Consider the following 16,620-nt stretch of genomic DNA (forward strand, 5'->3'; position numbering starts at 1 on the left):
TGTGGATGGAATTGACTAGAACCCTGTGTGTCTGGCAACTGGCAGATTCTTCTGGTGAGATAAGTGGAACCCTCTGCAAGGTAATTATTAGAGAGCATAAATTCCCCAGATAACCTGTCCTCCGAAGAGATATTGATGGCTGTGGGGCATGTGCTGGCGGTGCTCTCCCTCCACCCACAGTGACTCCATGGCCCCCCTCCTCCTCTTCCTCCTCCTCCTCTTCCCCTTCCTTCTTTGTTGCTTCTTCCTCTGATCAGCTGCCCTGCCTGGCCCTCCTCCCTACAGACCACAGCCTCTGCTTTCATGAGTTCTTCTGGATCTTTCTCAGTGCTTACCTCCTGCTCTTGTAATGACGAGATCCGGGACACAGTGTAGTCCTCCTACATCCTGTGGTCCAGCAGGATTGGTGGTCGAGATGCAGCTGCCATGGGGAGAAGGAGTTTTCCAAGAACAGAAGGAGGGCTTCAGCTTCGCTTGTTCCAGGTCCCCAGAATGAACACTTACCAAGTGCATGCCTGTCAGGGTCAGGCACTGTGAAGGGCTGGGATCATACTCTGTCCCAGGGCTCAAGTGCTTAGCATGGCCAAGAGGTTGGGCACCTGTTGGCAGGTTTCTTTCCCCTTACAGTACTCTCCAAAGCCCTCTCTTCTCTCCAGCGCCTGTGGGCCTCCTGGGGAGCTCACACTTTGGCGAATATTCTCTAAATATTTGACAAATAAAAGAAGAGGCAAAGGCCGTGTGCATGGCAAATGGAGAAGCCAGGCCACCAGAGGCAGCCTCTCCTCTCTTGTCCTTAGCAACTCAGTTCTGGCCCCGGACCTGCACCCCACTTCTTGACCAAACTGAACCTGTCTTCCTTAGAAGCCCATGTATTGCCATCACTGTCCGTGCCTTGGGCCACGTGTCTCACCTCACTCCCACCACAAGCAGCTTATTAGTAGGGTGACTTTATCATTTATCAGCCAAGCAAGGGCGCTTTTGAGAGGGAAAAGTGTAATAATCATTACAGTGGGACCTTGATGCGAACCGGACTATTCCGTGAAAGCCAGGTCCTATTTCTCAAAGTTCTCTGCCTGAATGACACTAGTAAACGTTTCTATGTTCCTGGTAATGACCTAGTGTGATTAGAGACTGGAGCCTGGGTGCCACGTGGTTGGCCTGCCCCACCCCTTAATTTGGCTCTGCCCGTGTTCCATCATTTGGAATATGCGAAGACAATCTCTCCATTTGACATGGGAGGCCTGGGCCCAGAGGGCTTGAGAGATTTGCCAAAAACCCAAAGTGACTAAGTTCCAACTCCAATCTGGAATCCAGGTCTCTTGATTCCCACATCAGCCTAACAGGGGCAGACCCGCTTTTCCCTATTCCATGGGATGATAGAATGATGGCATAGCTGTGGGCTGGGCTTCTGTGGGTCGTGTGCATATCCTGATCACTTTCTGGGGAGGAAAGGGGCGTAAGCAGGGCATGGAGGCACAGTAGGGAGAGGAAGCTGTAAAGAGAGCCTCTCCCATGCCTGGCTGTTCCTGAGGGTTCTATCTGGAGTGAGGGGCACAAGGAGGGTTTTGGCACCATCGCCTTTGACAGAGAACATCAGCTCTCTCTGAGGCTGCTCTGGAGAGAGGGCAATGCTCTCAAGTCTTCAGCTGCCTCAGCAGCAGCCTTTAACTCAACAGGAGGAAATTAGGGCTGTGTGCCTCTAAGATGCGTCCTTTCGTCCATTGGCCAACAGCATTTCCTAGATGAAACATGGCTTTCAAGGGAGGCTAGAAAAAAACAAACGAATTTTCAGCTATGAGTTTGGTTTGCTGTAGTTAACAATAATTATTAAATAGGTAGGGTGAGCTAGTGCTTGTTTTCCTTATTATTAACTGTATTTATGGGTTTTTATTAGGTTGTACCAAGCTGAGATAATTGTAAAACTATCTGCTTAAGCTGTGTGACTCTTAGGTTTCCTATTCTATTATTTTGTATTCTGAGGGTGGAGGCTTTTCATTATTCAAGGCTTATGTTAAAAACCAGTAGTCAGCAAACTTTTTCTGTAAAGGTCCAGATGGTAAATATTTTAGGCTTTTCAGGCCACATGGTCTCTGTTGGAACTACTCAACTCTGTCATTGTAGCACTAAAGCAGCCACAGACAATATGTAAATGGATGGGCATGGCTGGCCTCCAATAAAACTTTATTTACAAAAATAAGTCCTGGGATATGTTTGGCCAAGGGACTGTAGTTTGTTGACCCTTGCCATAAACGATGGAGGAATCCCTGAACTAGGAGTCTGGACTGAGGATCTGATCCCAGCTCTGCCTCAGTTTGTCCCGAGGACATCACCTCACCTCTGTGGTTATTGATTTTCTTTTTCTTTTTTCTTTTTTTTAGATGGAGTCTCGCTCTGTTGCCCAGGTTGGAGTGCAGTGGCACAATCTTGGCTCACCGCAACCTCCACTTCCCGGGTTCAAGCGATTCTCCTGCCTCGGCTTCCGAGTAGCTGGGACTACAGGCGTGCACCACCACGCCCGGCTAATTTTTTGTATTTTTAGTAGAAATGGAGTTTCACCAAGCTGGCCAGGCTACTCTCGAACTCCTGACCTCAGGTGATCTACCCACCTCGGCCTCCCAATGTGTTGGGATTACAGACATGAGCCACTGCACCTGGCCTGGTTATTGATTTCCTTTGCAATAAAACCAGGCACCAGACTAGACAGTGTCTAACATTCTGGGATTCTTTAATCTGACCCTCTAGTTTATGACTTTCTGGCATTTCTCTTTTTCTGCCTTAGTCGATGTTCAGAACCACAGGACCTCTTCAGGTCCATCGCCCCTTGCTCACATTTGGGATGGATTTGGTTTCTAAACTGCATAAAGACATTTTGTATTTCTCTGATGGCATATTTTCAGGAAGCCCCATATTAACTCTTTTTGAGTTACTGAGAGGTGGCTCTGTGATAAGAAGGTTTATTTCTGGGCTATTTGGCAGTTTGGGAAACTGAGGCACAAAGAAAAGAAATAGCTAAGATTAGCTAGCAAGTTGGTGATGCTGATAGAAACCTAGTGCCTCCAAGAAAGGAAGTGTTTAGGTTATTCTAGTTCTGGAGGCAAAACTCATTGTGAGGGGGCAATGGCGCCCTTGTAAGAGGCTGACAGTGCAGTGGCCAAGAGTAAGGTTCTGAAAAGACTGTAATGTATTAACAAGGCCACATAGATCCCTAGCAAATCACTTAAGACTCTCTGTGCCTCTGTTTGCCAATCTGTAAAGTGGGGTGTGCGTGGGGGTGGGTATAAAATCATGGAGTTGTATGGGAATAATACAATTACAAGTTGTATGGGGATAATACATGTAAAGTGCTTATAACAGTGCCTGGCACACATAGTAAATGCTCAAAAAATATTAGCTATGCCACTATTGCTACTATGACCAGCATCCTGGTATCCTTCTATAAATATGTTGAGGGTGTCTCTTCTTCATTAAAACATTTTTCTATTAATTTTTTTTTTGTAGAGACAGGGATCTCACTATGTTGCCCAGGCTGGTATTCAACTCCTGGCCTCAAGTGATTCTCCTGCCTTGGCCTCTGAAAGTGCTGGGATTCCAGGCATGAGCTGCTGTGCCTGGCCTTTTCTTTATTTTCATACCATATTCATTTTCAACTTTTTTTTGAGACGGTGTTTTGCTCTTGTTGCCCAGGCTGGAGTGGAATGGTGCGATCTCAGCTCACTGCAACCTCCACCTCCTGGGTTCAAGCCATTCTCCTGCCTCAGCCTCCTAAGTAGCTGGAACTACAGGCACCTGCTACCAAGCCCGGCTAATTTTTGTAGTTTTAGTAGAGATGGTTTTTCACCAAGTTGGCCAGGCTGCTTGAACTCCTGGTCTCAAGCAATCTTCCCACCTTGGCCTCCCAAAGTGTTAGGATTACAGGCGTGAGCTCCTGTGCCTGGCCCATTTGCAACTTTTGAATTGGAGACTTAGGCTGACTGCTTTGCTCCTGGCCTGTATGATAAATGACTCTTGATGAGGTGGACAAATTGGGAAAGAAGATGGTAGAGGGGAAAGGCCTGGGAAGCAAGGGAGAATGGGAACCTGGGAAAATAAGTATAGTGGGGGAAGGAAAATCAGATTCTAGATTCAGCCAAGCTCCCCAGTACTTTTTGGGATGGGAAGAAAATGAGATTTCCCTCTGGCAGTACAGAGGTTTTGGTATCCTTTGTCGTTATCCTGGGACGTAGAGGTGTTGAGGGCAGATTTAAGCATTTCTAGGGTGCACTCAAGATTTCAGTTTCAGTCATCTTGGTTCCCAGTATATTTTTACTTCCTCCACCAGGCAACTTAAGTTTGGGGACATCACCAGCCTCTCGGTCAGTCTGGCTTTGTTCTATTTACAAGTATGTGCCTCCAAAAACGGCAGGTCTGAGACAGTTTTCCTAGGAGGCTGCCAAGAGAGATTGGGGTGACTTTCAACCTTGTGGTGGGTGAAATGAGACTCAGTGCTTCTTTGTTTGGCTGGATGTCCCTTAGAAGGGCTGCCTGGAGATCATTTGGTGTGCAGGGCATTTGCTTCTGCAGGCTGATTTTAACCAACTCTGACAGGAGGGCAGAGGCCCCCAAGCGAGGTCAGGACCACAAATCCCATGCCAGCAGGTGCATGATGGGGAGACTGCGCCCTCTGGATGACCTTCAGTTCCCATTGATTTCCTGTCAAGCAGCATCCCCACACCCATCCTGCCGCTGCCCCTGGCACCATCCGTGGGCCCAGGGCTCTGCAGGAGGACACGGATCAGCTCTCTGGGAAAGACCATGCAGAAGAGGTTAGTCCAGAGAGAGGCCCTTTGAGGGACATGGGATGGGTATGTTGGAGACCATCTTCTGGCACCGCTAGTTTCCGGTGCCAATATCAGGCCTGGAATGTCCCTTTTGGGCATAGAAAGCAATGTCTGATGTCTTGAATGGCATCGTTTATCCACCTCACCCCAGTCTGTCTGGGTTTGGGGTATGTGGGTGGCCATGATCAAGATTTGAGTATGGACTGTGGACTGTGCTACTGACCTGCTGTCATTTATGGTGTGTTGGGCAGAAAGGGCCAGGAATAAGGTGGTGGCAGCTGTATGATTCTTATTCCCTGTGCTGGGGTCCTCCTGCCAGCACTGATTTCCAGCCCTCTACAAGGCCAGGATCCCGTATCATTCAAGCTGTCAGTTGCAGGTGGGCCTAGAGCTTTCATTTTCTTGTTCAGTGATATCTGTTGAGCATTTCCTATGTGCCAAGTCTTGCGTTGGGGGCTGGGAATCTGGTGAGACAAGGACCCTGCTCTCGTGGCGCTTACAATTTAGTTGTATAGAGACGATCAGTTGGCAAAGAGAAAAACTTTGATAGTGGTATTGAAAAAAATAAAGTATATGAGACAGCAAGGGGTAGGGCAGGGTTGGGGTGGGGTGAGCTACTTCCAGATAGGGTGAACCTAGGAAAACATCTCAGAGGGGCAGCCAGCTACAAGAAGATCTGGGAGAAGCATGTTGTGCCAGGTAGAGGAGACGGCATATGCAAAGGTCCTGAGGTGAGATACCCTTAGTATAGAACAAGAACAGAAAGGAGTGCAATGAGGATGGAGTCCAGCAGGGAAGGAGGCAGGGGATGGGATGATGCAGGAAAGGTGAGCCCAGCCAGCCTGGGGACCTGTAGCCATGGGAAGGAGTTTGGATTTTATTCTGAGTGCAGTGAGAAGACATTGGAGGTGTTAGTAGGAGAGAATGCCATGGCCTGATTTCCATTTTTTTTTTGTTTTGTTTTGTTTTGAGATGGAGTCTCGCTCTGTCGCCCAGGCTGGAGTGCCATGGTGCAATCTTGGCTCACTGCAACCTCTGTCTTCCAGGTTCAAGTGATTCTCCTGCCTCAGCCTCCCAAGTAGCTGGGACTACAGGTGTCTGCCACCATGCCTGGCTAATTTTTGTATTTTTAGTAGAGATGGGATTTCACTGTGTTGGCCAGGCTGATCTCAAACTCCTGACTTCGTGACCCACCCACCTCGGCCTCCCAGAGTGCTGGGATTACAGGCATGAGCCACTGTGCCCGGCCCTGATTTCTGTTTTTAAAAGATCACTGGGGCTGTGTGTAGTGGATCACACCTGTAATCCTAGCTGTTTGGGAGACTGAGATGGGCTGACTGCTTGAGCCCCGGAGTTCCAGACCAGGCTGGGCAACATGGCAAAACCCCGTCTCTATAAAAAAACACAAAAATTAGCCAAGTGTGGTGGCGTGTGTCTGTAGTCCCAGCTACTCTGAAGGCTGAGGTGGGAGGATTGCTTGAACCTGGGAGGTGGAGGCTACACTCCTCCACTGCACCACTGCAATCCAGCCTGGGCAACAGAGTAAAACCTTGTCTCAAAAAAAAAAAAAATCACTTGGGCTGCTGTATAGAGAATTGACTATAGAACAACATGTTCTTTGTGGCCATGTTAAATACCAGACCGATATTCCCTTTACTGGGGAGGGCAGCACCCTTTGTATTCCAGTGGCAAAGATGAGGGCTGGGGATCTGTTTGTCTAAAATCGTCTCTAATCAATAGTCTGCTTCTATAGGTGATCACATTCAGGAGGCAACATCCGAGTGCCCAGCTCATGGTGAGAGTTTCAGGAAGGACTCAGTCTGTGGACCAGGAAACTAAAAATACTTTCTCAATCAATGAAATTTCTGTGAAGGATGTGTGTTTTCTTTCTAGGTATGATACACCCTAGATAAAGCAGGCTTCCCCACCACCTCACTTTTGTTGCATTCTACACATTCTTTAGCCTCCAGAGGAGAGATTTATTTGGTCACGTCTGGATGCCATTTGAAAGGCAAACCTTGGGTACAAGAAAAGCTACAGTCCTCTTCCTCCCTGGAGCATCCCCTTCCCACCTCCCCCGCCACCCCACCATTCTTTACTGGAAGGAATCACAATGCTTTTATCCTGCCTCCAGTCTCTTGTCCTTGGCAGCCCCTTGACTTCAACTTCGAGATGTGTATGTCATCAGAACACCCAGTGGCAGCTCAGAAATCATGGCCAGGTTCAATATAAATTTTGTCTTGCTTAGGCAGCTTTGCATAATAAGTCCCTGAAAAGTCTTCACCAGGTAGATGCTGGAAAAGGGATTTATTGGGTCTACTGGGCCTGAGCATCAGACTGAGCCACATCGAAGTCATGATGGACATTTTAGGGTTCAAGCTGTTTGTTGGACATAACTTTCCCAAGGGATACCTTTGTCCCCAGGGTGCCCTTTCTGAGACGTTTTGAAGGTCAGAGCCATCCACAGAATGACTAAGGATGTCAGATCTTCATACATTTGCCTTGACCAGGGCTTTTGGCAATTTTGTTAGGGATGAGGACTTCTGTGGGATTAGTCTGCTCCAGGTTAGTGCTGCCAGGGTAATCCATGCCAGCTGCCTGAAAGAAGTTTTCCCACAGAAACAAAACCAGCCGAGTGAAACAAAGTCTGCTAACTGGGCCGTCCAGCTCTGCCATTCAAACATGGTGGCTGAGGAGCAACACAAGGCCCCTCTCATTCATGCCCTTGTTTTAGAGGTTGGGGAGCTATCTTTAGATCAGCTAGTCTCATATTTCTCAGGATCACTGGGGAGCTGATGTCTGGATCACATCCCAAGCCTCTAGAATCAGAATTGCACAGCTTCCCACCCCTTACTGATTCTTTCACAATCCCAAGTTTGAGAGCCATTCTTTTGGAGCATGTGGTGATGGCATTCTCACTAAGCACAAGAACGGCATTTCTACCCGCGCAGAGAAGGAGCTGGTTCTCCTGGCATAGGTCTGATGTCAGCATCATTGAGAATTCAGTGAGCTTCTTGTAAAGTTCAGAGAAGGAGAATGTCAGTTCTATGGCACCTTGCAGGGTGGCATGAATTTGCACATGGAGAAATGAAAATCTCAGGAGCTGAAGTGACCTTTTTTAAGGATATGGGAAAAAACTCTAGGATTTGAACTTGGAGGATATCTATTTTCAGATGCCTAATCCTGGGCTCTGGAGAAGTAGCCAGATAACTTCAGGCTCACCTCATGTTCCCATGGAGAAAGTTAGAACGTCCCAAGCACCTCTCAACTATGAAGCTTTCATTAGTTTGCTGAGGATGACATGATAGTTCAGTCAAGCAATCTATCTATCACATGCTTCTACATTCCCAGCACTGTGCATGGTTGGGTAGCATGCAAGCACACAGCTCTCAGTTCCTGTCTTTAAGACACTTCCAATCTAATTAAGTGAGCAGAGATAAGGAAGGTGGCAAAGACCAGCGAAAATAAAGTAAGACAGGTAAGGTAGTTCAGAGAAGCCAGAGAGCAAACCCTACTGGTAGAGATAAACTGTGAACCTTCCTGGAAGAAGCAAGTTTTCAGTTAGCCCTTGACTAGGCTAAGATCAGCCAGGACAAGGAGAGAATACAAAATTCCAGGTGGGAGGAAGGATATAAGTAAAGTATTTTGTTGAGATTCAGGGGTAGGGCTGTCTGTTTCATGTATGCGGGGGGGTCAGAGGAGGATTCATTCATTCATTCATTCACTCATTCACTCATCATTTACCCAATGTGGCAGGCACATGACCCAGCATGTACTAGGCTTTGGGAGAGAGCAGTAAACAAGCCAAATGTGGTCTCTTTGCTTAGGGCAGTCCTTGGGTGGACTGCTGGGGTCACCATGCATCAGCTGCCCTGCACTCCTGGATGCCTGAAGCTCAGCCTTGGTGACCCAGAGGCCTTCTGTCCTGGGACAGAGGTTTGAGTGGGTCCCCGACAGACTCAAGGATGCCGTGACAGTGAGTGTTGCATCACATGGCGAGGATCAGCCTGCTCAGGCAGAGAGAGGGTCATGCCACAAAGTGGCAGCAAGTACTGCACTTTGGGGAAGGAGAAAGGAATGGCTATTGATTACAGACATTTATGTCTGTGTGCCAGAGGTTCTATCTTATTAAATTTTCTCAGGTCTGAAGTAGAGATCGTGTTACCCATATTGCAAGTAGTAGAATTTAGGCACAGGGAGGGTAAGTGACTTGCTGAGGGTTGTGTAGCTATTAAGAGGTGCAGCTGGACTCAGACACGACCAATTCCAAGTCTTTTTTCCACTTTACCCCAATACATAGTTTTTCCAGGAGCATCCCCAGCCCGGCAGAGGAACCTGGGCACCATTGGGCGCCATCTTGGGTTCTACATTGAGGAGTGAAAGACTAAACACTGAGTTTCAGGGAGAATTCCTTTTGCCAGGATGGGTAAGAGTAGGGCTATAGCGCTTGCAGTTAGGCCACCCAGTGCTGCAATGTCCCAGGTGCTGGGTGATGAGGACTGCTGGAGAGTGAATGCAGACATTCTCTCAATGTTTTTCTGAAGCTGCAAGTGGACAGCCATCCAGTTCAAATCGCCAGTCACAGACTCTGCAGACTGTGCACAAGCATGCCACATTTGCCTTCCTGCTCTAATTTAAATGCCTGCCCTAGGTGAGTGGAATGTGAGTTGTCAAATGCTATTCAATGGAGACTTACTGGGCACCTGTTATGTGCTGGGCTCTGTGCTGAACACTGCGGGTAAATCAGCAAGAAGGCCAGGCAGGTATGCAGGAGTGCTGGGCTCCACCACTCCAGGAGGTGGCCTTCACATTGACGCTGATGTGAATGGTACTTGCTGGAGTTGTTCAGCCTGAGTGTCTGTGTGCAGTGGCTCTGCAGATGTGGCCTCTGCCCTCGTGAAGTTTATAGTCTAGTAGAGAAGACAAATACTAAACACTGAATTGAGTTGAAATTGATATTATAGTGTTATTATTGTTGTCTTTGTTAGAAGAAGAAAAAATGAGGAAGGAAAGGGGATTGGAATCTCTCTCACCCATCCTCTTTAGCCCTTTTTTGGGAAACTTCCGGAAACACTTCCTCAGTCATGTCCAGCTGCTGTATTAAAATGGCATAGACTGGGTAGCATAAACCGAAAGTCCCCAACCTTTCTGCCACCAGGGACTGGTTTCATGGAAGATCATTTTTCCACTGACTGGGGCGGGGGAGGGGATGGTTTTGGGATGATTCAAATGCATTACATTTATTGTACACCTTATTTCTGTTATTATTACATTGTAATATGTAATGAAATAATTATACAACTCACTATAATGTAGAATCAGTGGGAGCTCTGAGCTTGTTTTCCTGCAACTAGACAGTCTCATCTGGGGTTGATGGGAGACAGTGACAGATCATCAAGCATTAGATTCTCATAAGAAGCAGGCAACCTAGATCCCTCACATGTGCAATTCACAGTAGAGTTTGTGCTCCTATGAGAATCTAGTGCTGCCATTGATCTGACAGGAGGCAGAGCTCAGGCAGCAATGCTCTCTTGTACCCCACAGCTCACCTCCTGCTGTGCCACCCAGTTCCTAATAGGCCATGGACTGGTACTGCTCTGTGGCCCAGGGGTTTGGGACCCCTGGCTTAAATAATAATTATCTGTCACAGTTCTGGAGGCTGGGAAGTTCAAGATGAGGGTGCTAGCAGGGTCAGATTCCAGGTGAGGGTCCTCCTTATAGCTCACATACAGCTGCCTTTTTGTGTCCTCTCATGGCAGAGATTGAGAGAGTGAGAGAGCTTGCTCATGTCTTTTCCTTATATGGGCCCTAATCCCATCATGAGGGCTCTGTCCTCCTGACCTAATTACCTCCTGGATTAGGCCATTCTTGTATTGCTATAAAGAAATACCTGAGATGGGGTAATTTATAAAGAACAGAGGTTTAATTGGCTCATCGTTCTGCAGGCTGTACAGGAAGCACAGTGCTGGCATCTGCTTGGCTTCTGGGGAGCCCTCAGGAAACTTACAATCATGACAGAAGGCAAAGGGAGAGGAGGCATGTCACATGACAAAAACAGGAGCAAGAGAGTCAGCAGGGAGGCACCACACACTTTTAAATGACCAGATCTTGTAAGAACTCACTCGCTATCACAAAGACAGCACCAAGCCATGAGGGATCTGCCCCCATGATCTAAACACCTCCCACCAGGCCCCACCCCCAGAGTTGGGGATTACAATTCAACATGAGATTTGGTCAGGGGTAAATATCAAATGATATCACCTCCCAAAGGCTCCATCTCCAAACACCATCACATTCAGGGTTAGGCCTTCAACATGTGGATTTTTTCTGTGAGAAGGAATGACACAATTCAGTCTGTAACAAACACTAAACTTGGTCTTCTTTCGGGAGATGCATTAGGAACGGGACCACTTCAAGGAAAATAAAAACTTTCCTGCACCTTGCCAGATATTGCCCCGTGCGTGCCAGTTATTCTAAAAGACTAAATGGGAGACGGAGCTTTCCATGAACAGTTTCAGTTAAACATGTTTAAATGCAAATAGCAGGAAGTTAGCATATTGGTGTAGATGAGCTTTCATGTGTGTTTGTGGGCGGCTCTGGCGGTGTGAGCAGCTGAGTGAGACAGCAGGAAAACTTGGTGCCCACAGTGAGGAAGAGGCGCCGCTGGGGGAAGGAGAGCCCCCAAAATCCTGCCACAGGCAAGGGCTTCTCTTCAGCTCTGCTTATCTCTGCTTCTGTGCACAGATAGTAGTGATGGGCCAAGGTCATGTTTACACAGCAAAGAGGACTTGGGGCCACACAGGGGGAGTGGAGAGAAAGGACGACTTCCTGATAAATGAAATAACTCAGTTCCAGATGGTTTGAAGGCAAGGGGAGAGTCAAGGCCAAGTTGCTAGGGAGAGGGAGGGCAGCATAGTCTCGGCCCCCACCCCCACCCCCACCGCTAGGAGGATTGAGACTTGGGTGGGCAGGAGCAGGCTTCTGGCAGAAGAAGAGAAACTTGCTATTGGACACACATTTCTGGTATGGCAGGACACCTGTCCTCAGGTCAGAGCACAGAACCAGAGAGATAGTGAAAGGGAGGAGCCCAGGTATCTGGCTGGACCTGAGAGTGATCTGAGAAATCGGAGCAAGCAGGTGTGGTCTTGAGAGCAGGAGGTTGGAGGAAGAGGAGCAGAGGGTCTTAGACGGGGTGTGATTGATAGGCTCTGAAAAATCACATTTGGAGCCTGGTTGGCAGTCACTTTGGAGAAGTCTCATGTTTCCCATTCTGAGTCTTCTTTGGCCCCCTGGAATCCATCTCCACAGATGGGCTCAAGGAGGGTTGCTGGAAATCTCATGTAGAAACACTCAGCTCTCAGAGCTGGGATGGCTTCTCACTTCAGATGGGATCACAGAGGGACCTCCATCACTCACAAAGCCCCCTAGAACTAGGCATCCAGCACTGCTGCAACCAGAATGCTGTCTGGGGGGCCTGGGGAGCCCAGCAATTTGTTCCCCTTGCCGTTCCTATTTCTGATTGCAGCCTTGAGTAGCCTGAAGTCTGTCGATAAGAACATCATTCTACCCTGCCTTGTGTGCCAGCTTCCTCCAGCCTAAGACATCAATCATCCCTTGGGGATCCAGCCCCCTCAGTTTGGTGCATGCAGGTGATGGCTGGGACTGTCCCATGTGTGATCCAACCCAGGGTACACTGGTCACCACTCCACAGATGAGTCATTTGCTGCCAGCCTTTCCCTGCTCCATCTGACCCCTTTGACTTTAATGTAAATGTCACTCCTGGGATCCTATCATTGTGGGATTTTTTTTTTTTTTTTGGTAGAAATACCATGTTGGAAAGGACATTTGTCCTCTGCTGTTTAAATTGCTTTCTATGGGTTAGGGAGAACTAGTAGTTGATTTTTTCCTAGAGAGCATAGCAAGCCCTGTGAAGATTTTGGCTAATTAACTTTTGGAGAAGTGCTTCTTGAATTTATCAGGGAGGTTGAAGTCTCTTTTCACCTCTTATATCTTGAAAAAGGCTTTAAATTTTGGTTCCAAATCTCTGCCAACACCTGGTCTGTTTAAAAGGACTTCCCTGGAGATGATGGTAGAGGGGCTGTTGAATGTCATGTTTTTGCAGCTTCGACTTTAATACAGTTGTTCCAGTCCACAGAAAGTCTTTTCTGTTTACATAAGAGAGGTATCTTTCACACAAAGATTACATTTAGAAATATACATTTTCCCCCAGCATGCTTGTAACTAATAACATTGCATGTTATGAAAGTAGAAAGTATTTAAGATGAAATTAATTTTCGCCCAGTGTGCCACTTTGTTTGACATTCTCGATCCAGTTGGTGTGGAGCACCAGTGTTGACCAACCTCACTTTGCATTTTTAGCAAGTTCAGTTTCTTGTTCCTCTTGTCTGGATTGACGCTGTTGGAAGTGAGTTACTAGCATATTAGGACAAGTCCAATTTGGAATCCTACTGTGTAGATTTCTTTTGTATTGGTTTCCAGAAATTTATTTTGAAAATGATCATCTCCAGTAGATGAGTTTTGCTATACAATTTTTCATTTTGTTTTTTTAGGGGGCCTGATTTTATGGGTTCTCTTTTCAGCAGAATTTCTGAGGTTGGGATAATTAACATCTTTTTTTTTTTGGCAGTCTGTCAGAAGGTCCTGGGAAAACAGATTGCTGCTCTCACGTTGGGCACCTCTCCGTCAAATGTTCTTGTCAGTTCTCATCGATGTGGTGTGGCTGCTTGCTGTTTCATGGGTGGGGGCTGGAGCATCCAGGACACCCTGAACAGCCTGGGTCATCTTGTCTGGGCCAAGCTGCCTGTGAAAGTTCTGTTCCACTGAGCTACATTGCCATAGCAGAAGGAAGCATTTAAGCTGGTGTGACACAAACACTTTGTAAAAAGTGGTTCTTTATTTTTGATCAATCTCATGATCCTTGTTACCAGCTTTGATTACATCAGCTTATGTGCCATTCAGTTTTATAGCATTGTAATGGGCTTTCATCTCCCCTCCCCAATTCATTTCCAGCTGTGTGACTATTACAATTTGATTACAGTTTGGTTTTACAACTGCCAGGACACTTTCTGAGCATATTATGCCTTCCTTGTGAATGTGAAGATGTTCAGAGATGAAAAAGGAGCAAAGGGTTTTTTTTTTGTTGTTGTTGTTTGTTTTTTTTTTTTGGATGCTTGTCAACAAGTAATTTCCAAATGATGCCTCAGAAGCTTCCAGGGTTGTGTTTTCCCATTGTAAGATATTTGCTTTAAGCTCTTTGTTAGAACCTGACCCGTTGACTTTTTAAAAAGAGTATAGAAAAGTGCATTTAAAACTTTGCTTTCTAACAAGTGGTGATGAGAATGTGGAGTAGTTGGAACCCTTGTACACTATTGGTAGAAATGTAAAATGGTACAGCTGCCATGAAAAACAGTATGGTGGTTCCTCAAAAAATGAAAACTAGAACTACCATATGACTCAGCAATTCTACTCCTGGGTATATACCTAAAAGAATTGAAAGCAGGTTTTTGTTTTTTTTTTGAGACAGAATCTCGCTCTTTTGTCCAGGCCAGAGTGCAGTGGTGCTATCTCGGCTCACTGCAAGCTCCACCTCCCGGGTTCACGCCATTTTCCTGCCTCAGCCTCCCGAGTAGCTGGGACTACAGGTGCCCGCCACCGCGCCCAGCTAATTTTTTGTATTTCTAAGACAGAGTCTCACCCTGTCGCCCAGGCTGGAGTACAGTGGCACAATTCCAACTCACTGCAACGTCTCCTGAGTTCAAGTGATTCTCCTGCCTCAGCCTCTTGAGTAGCTGGGATTACAGGCGTCCGCCACCATGCCCAGCTAATTTTTGTATTTTTAGTAGAGACGGGGTGTCGCCATGTTGGCCAGGCTGGTCTCGAACTCCTGACCTCAGGCGATCCACCCATCTCGGCCTCCCAAAGTGCTGAGATTACAGGCACGAGCCACTGCGCCCAGCCTGAAAGCAAGGTTTTGAAAAGATATTTGTATACTCATGTTCATAGCAGCATTATTCATAATAGCTAAAATGTGGAAGCAACCCAGATGTCCACTGACAGATGAATGGATAAGCAAAATGTGGTATATGCGTACAATGGAATATTATTCTGACTTAAAAAGGAAGGAAATTCTGACATATGCTATAACATAGGTTAACCTTGAGGATATTATGCTAAGTCAAATAAGGCAGTCACGAAAAGACAAATACTGTATGACTCCACTTTTATGAAGTACTTGGAGTAGTCAGAATCATAGAGATAGAAAGCAGAATGGTAGTTGCTGGAGATGGGGGCAGAAGAAGAATGGGGAGTTATTGTTTAATGGGTATGGAGTTTCACTTTTGCGAGATGAAAAGAGTTCTGGGAATGGATGGTAGTGGTGGTCGTGCAACAGTATGCATGTGCTTAATGCCACTGAACTGTACACTTAAACTGTACATTTAAGATGAGAAATTTTATGTTAAGTGTATTTTACCACAATTAAGAAATTGAGGCCAGGCATGGTGGCTCACGCCTATAATCCCAGCACTCTGGGAGGCCGAGGCGGGTGGATTGCCTGAGGTCAGGAGTTTGAGAGCAGCTTGACCAACATAGTGAAACCCCATCTCTACTAAAAATACAAAAAATTAGCCGAGCATGGTGGCAGGTAACTATAATCCCAGCTACTCAGGAGGCTGAGGCAGGAGAATCATTTGAACCCAAGAGGCGGAGGTTGCAGTGAGCTGAGATCGCACCGTTGCACTCCAGCCTGGGCAACGGAGTGAGACTCCATCTCAAAAAAAAAAAAAAAAAACCCAAAAAAACCAACACCCCAATTTTGCTTTTTTTATTCCTCTAAATACTTTGGTTAAGAAATGTTATTTTTAGTGACTTCCCCTCTCATTTTGGCTTTCTGAAATTTACATAGAACCAAAACAAAAAGACATCATAATGTTGCTTCAGAATAAACTCTTGATTCTCCCTTTTGCCCCTGTGACCTCTGTGGCTCCTTCCCTTCCTACTTCTTCTTCCCACACTCCGCTCCTTTACGCCCACTGCCCCCCGACCCCAGTAAGAGGCTGGAATTTACCTGGCATAAGTTATGTTATTACATTTTTATTTCTTTGAGGCATTTATTAGCCTGTGCCTATGTTTTATTTGGTAGGTATTTGATCTCATTGATCATTTTAGTGCTTTGCATTTGATCAATTATATCAATGCTCTATTTTTGGTCTTTGAAAAGGACACTACCTTAAAATTGGTAGCATCATCACGTGTCCAAAAATACCAAAGAGTCAGGAACGTGAAGTATACTGTGCTTAATCAGATTCTCAGTCTAGCAAACTAGAAAGTCTTTCTATTTGTTTTTTAAACTTCATGAGTTGAATTATTTGGAATCAAAATTGTTGAATTCTGTTTGTTTTCTATCAGAAAGTTATTTTTCTGTAAGTAATATGGTTTTAAAAGATTGGTGCCTGTTCCTCTACACCCCCTTCTTCCTGCAATATCCCTACTTTTATAGAATGTTTTTTCTGTCATAGTTTTTGTTTATATGGAGTGTTTCTATTCTGTTGTAATGGAAACCTTGGTATCTTTGCTGGTGATTTGGGTTCACCTAGAGTGCCTTTGCTGGTGACCTCTGAGAATAAAATGTAGCTAATATGAGTGAGGAGGTTCTAGAAGTGTGATGTCCTCTAGATTCCATGCAGAAGGTTGTTCCAGAGCTACCTCCCTTCTGGAGTGGGACCTCATGCTTCCTAGAACATGGACAGCTCTCTTTTACTGGTGATTCATCCTTGAAAGCCCA

The 16,620-nt window shown here is 46.3% G+C and overlaps 1 protein-coding gene across 3 annotated transcripts in view; it reads left to right on the forward strand.

Moving 5' to 3' along the window:
• Positions 1 to 16,620, forward strand: part of DPF3 (double PHD fingers 3) — a 281,914-nt gene that overhangs the window by 109,114 nt on the left and 156,180 nt on the right. The window contains exon 1 of one of the 3 annotated variants that reach the window (XR_009210195.1): positions 6,584 to 6,710. The exons of the other annotated variants lie outside the window; for them this stretch is intronic. The gene's annotated coding sequence lies outside the window, so the exon portion shown is untranslated. Of the gene's footprint in view, positions 1 to 6,583; positions 6,711 to 16,620 lie in introns of those variants that run through there. 3 annotated transcript variants of the gene reach the window in all.

The sequence above is a fragment of the Hylobates moloch genome, unplaced genomic scaffold (genome assembly GCF_009828535.3).
Source record: "Hylobates moloch isolate HMO894 unplaced genomic scaffold, HMol_V3 SCAFFOLD_16, whole genome shotgun sequence".
NCBI classification, from domain to species: Eukaryota; Metazoa; Chordata; class Mammalia; order Primates; family Hylobatidae; genus Hylobates; species Hylobates moloch.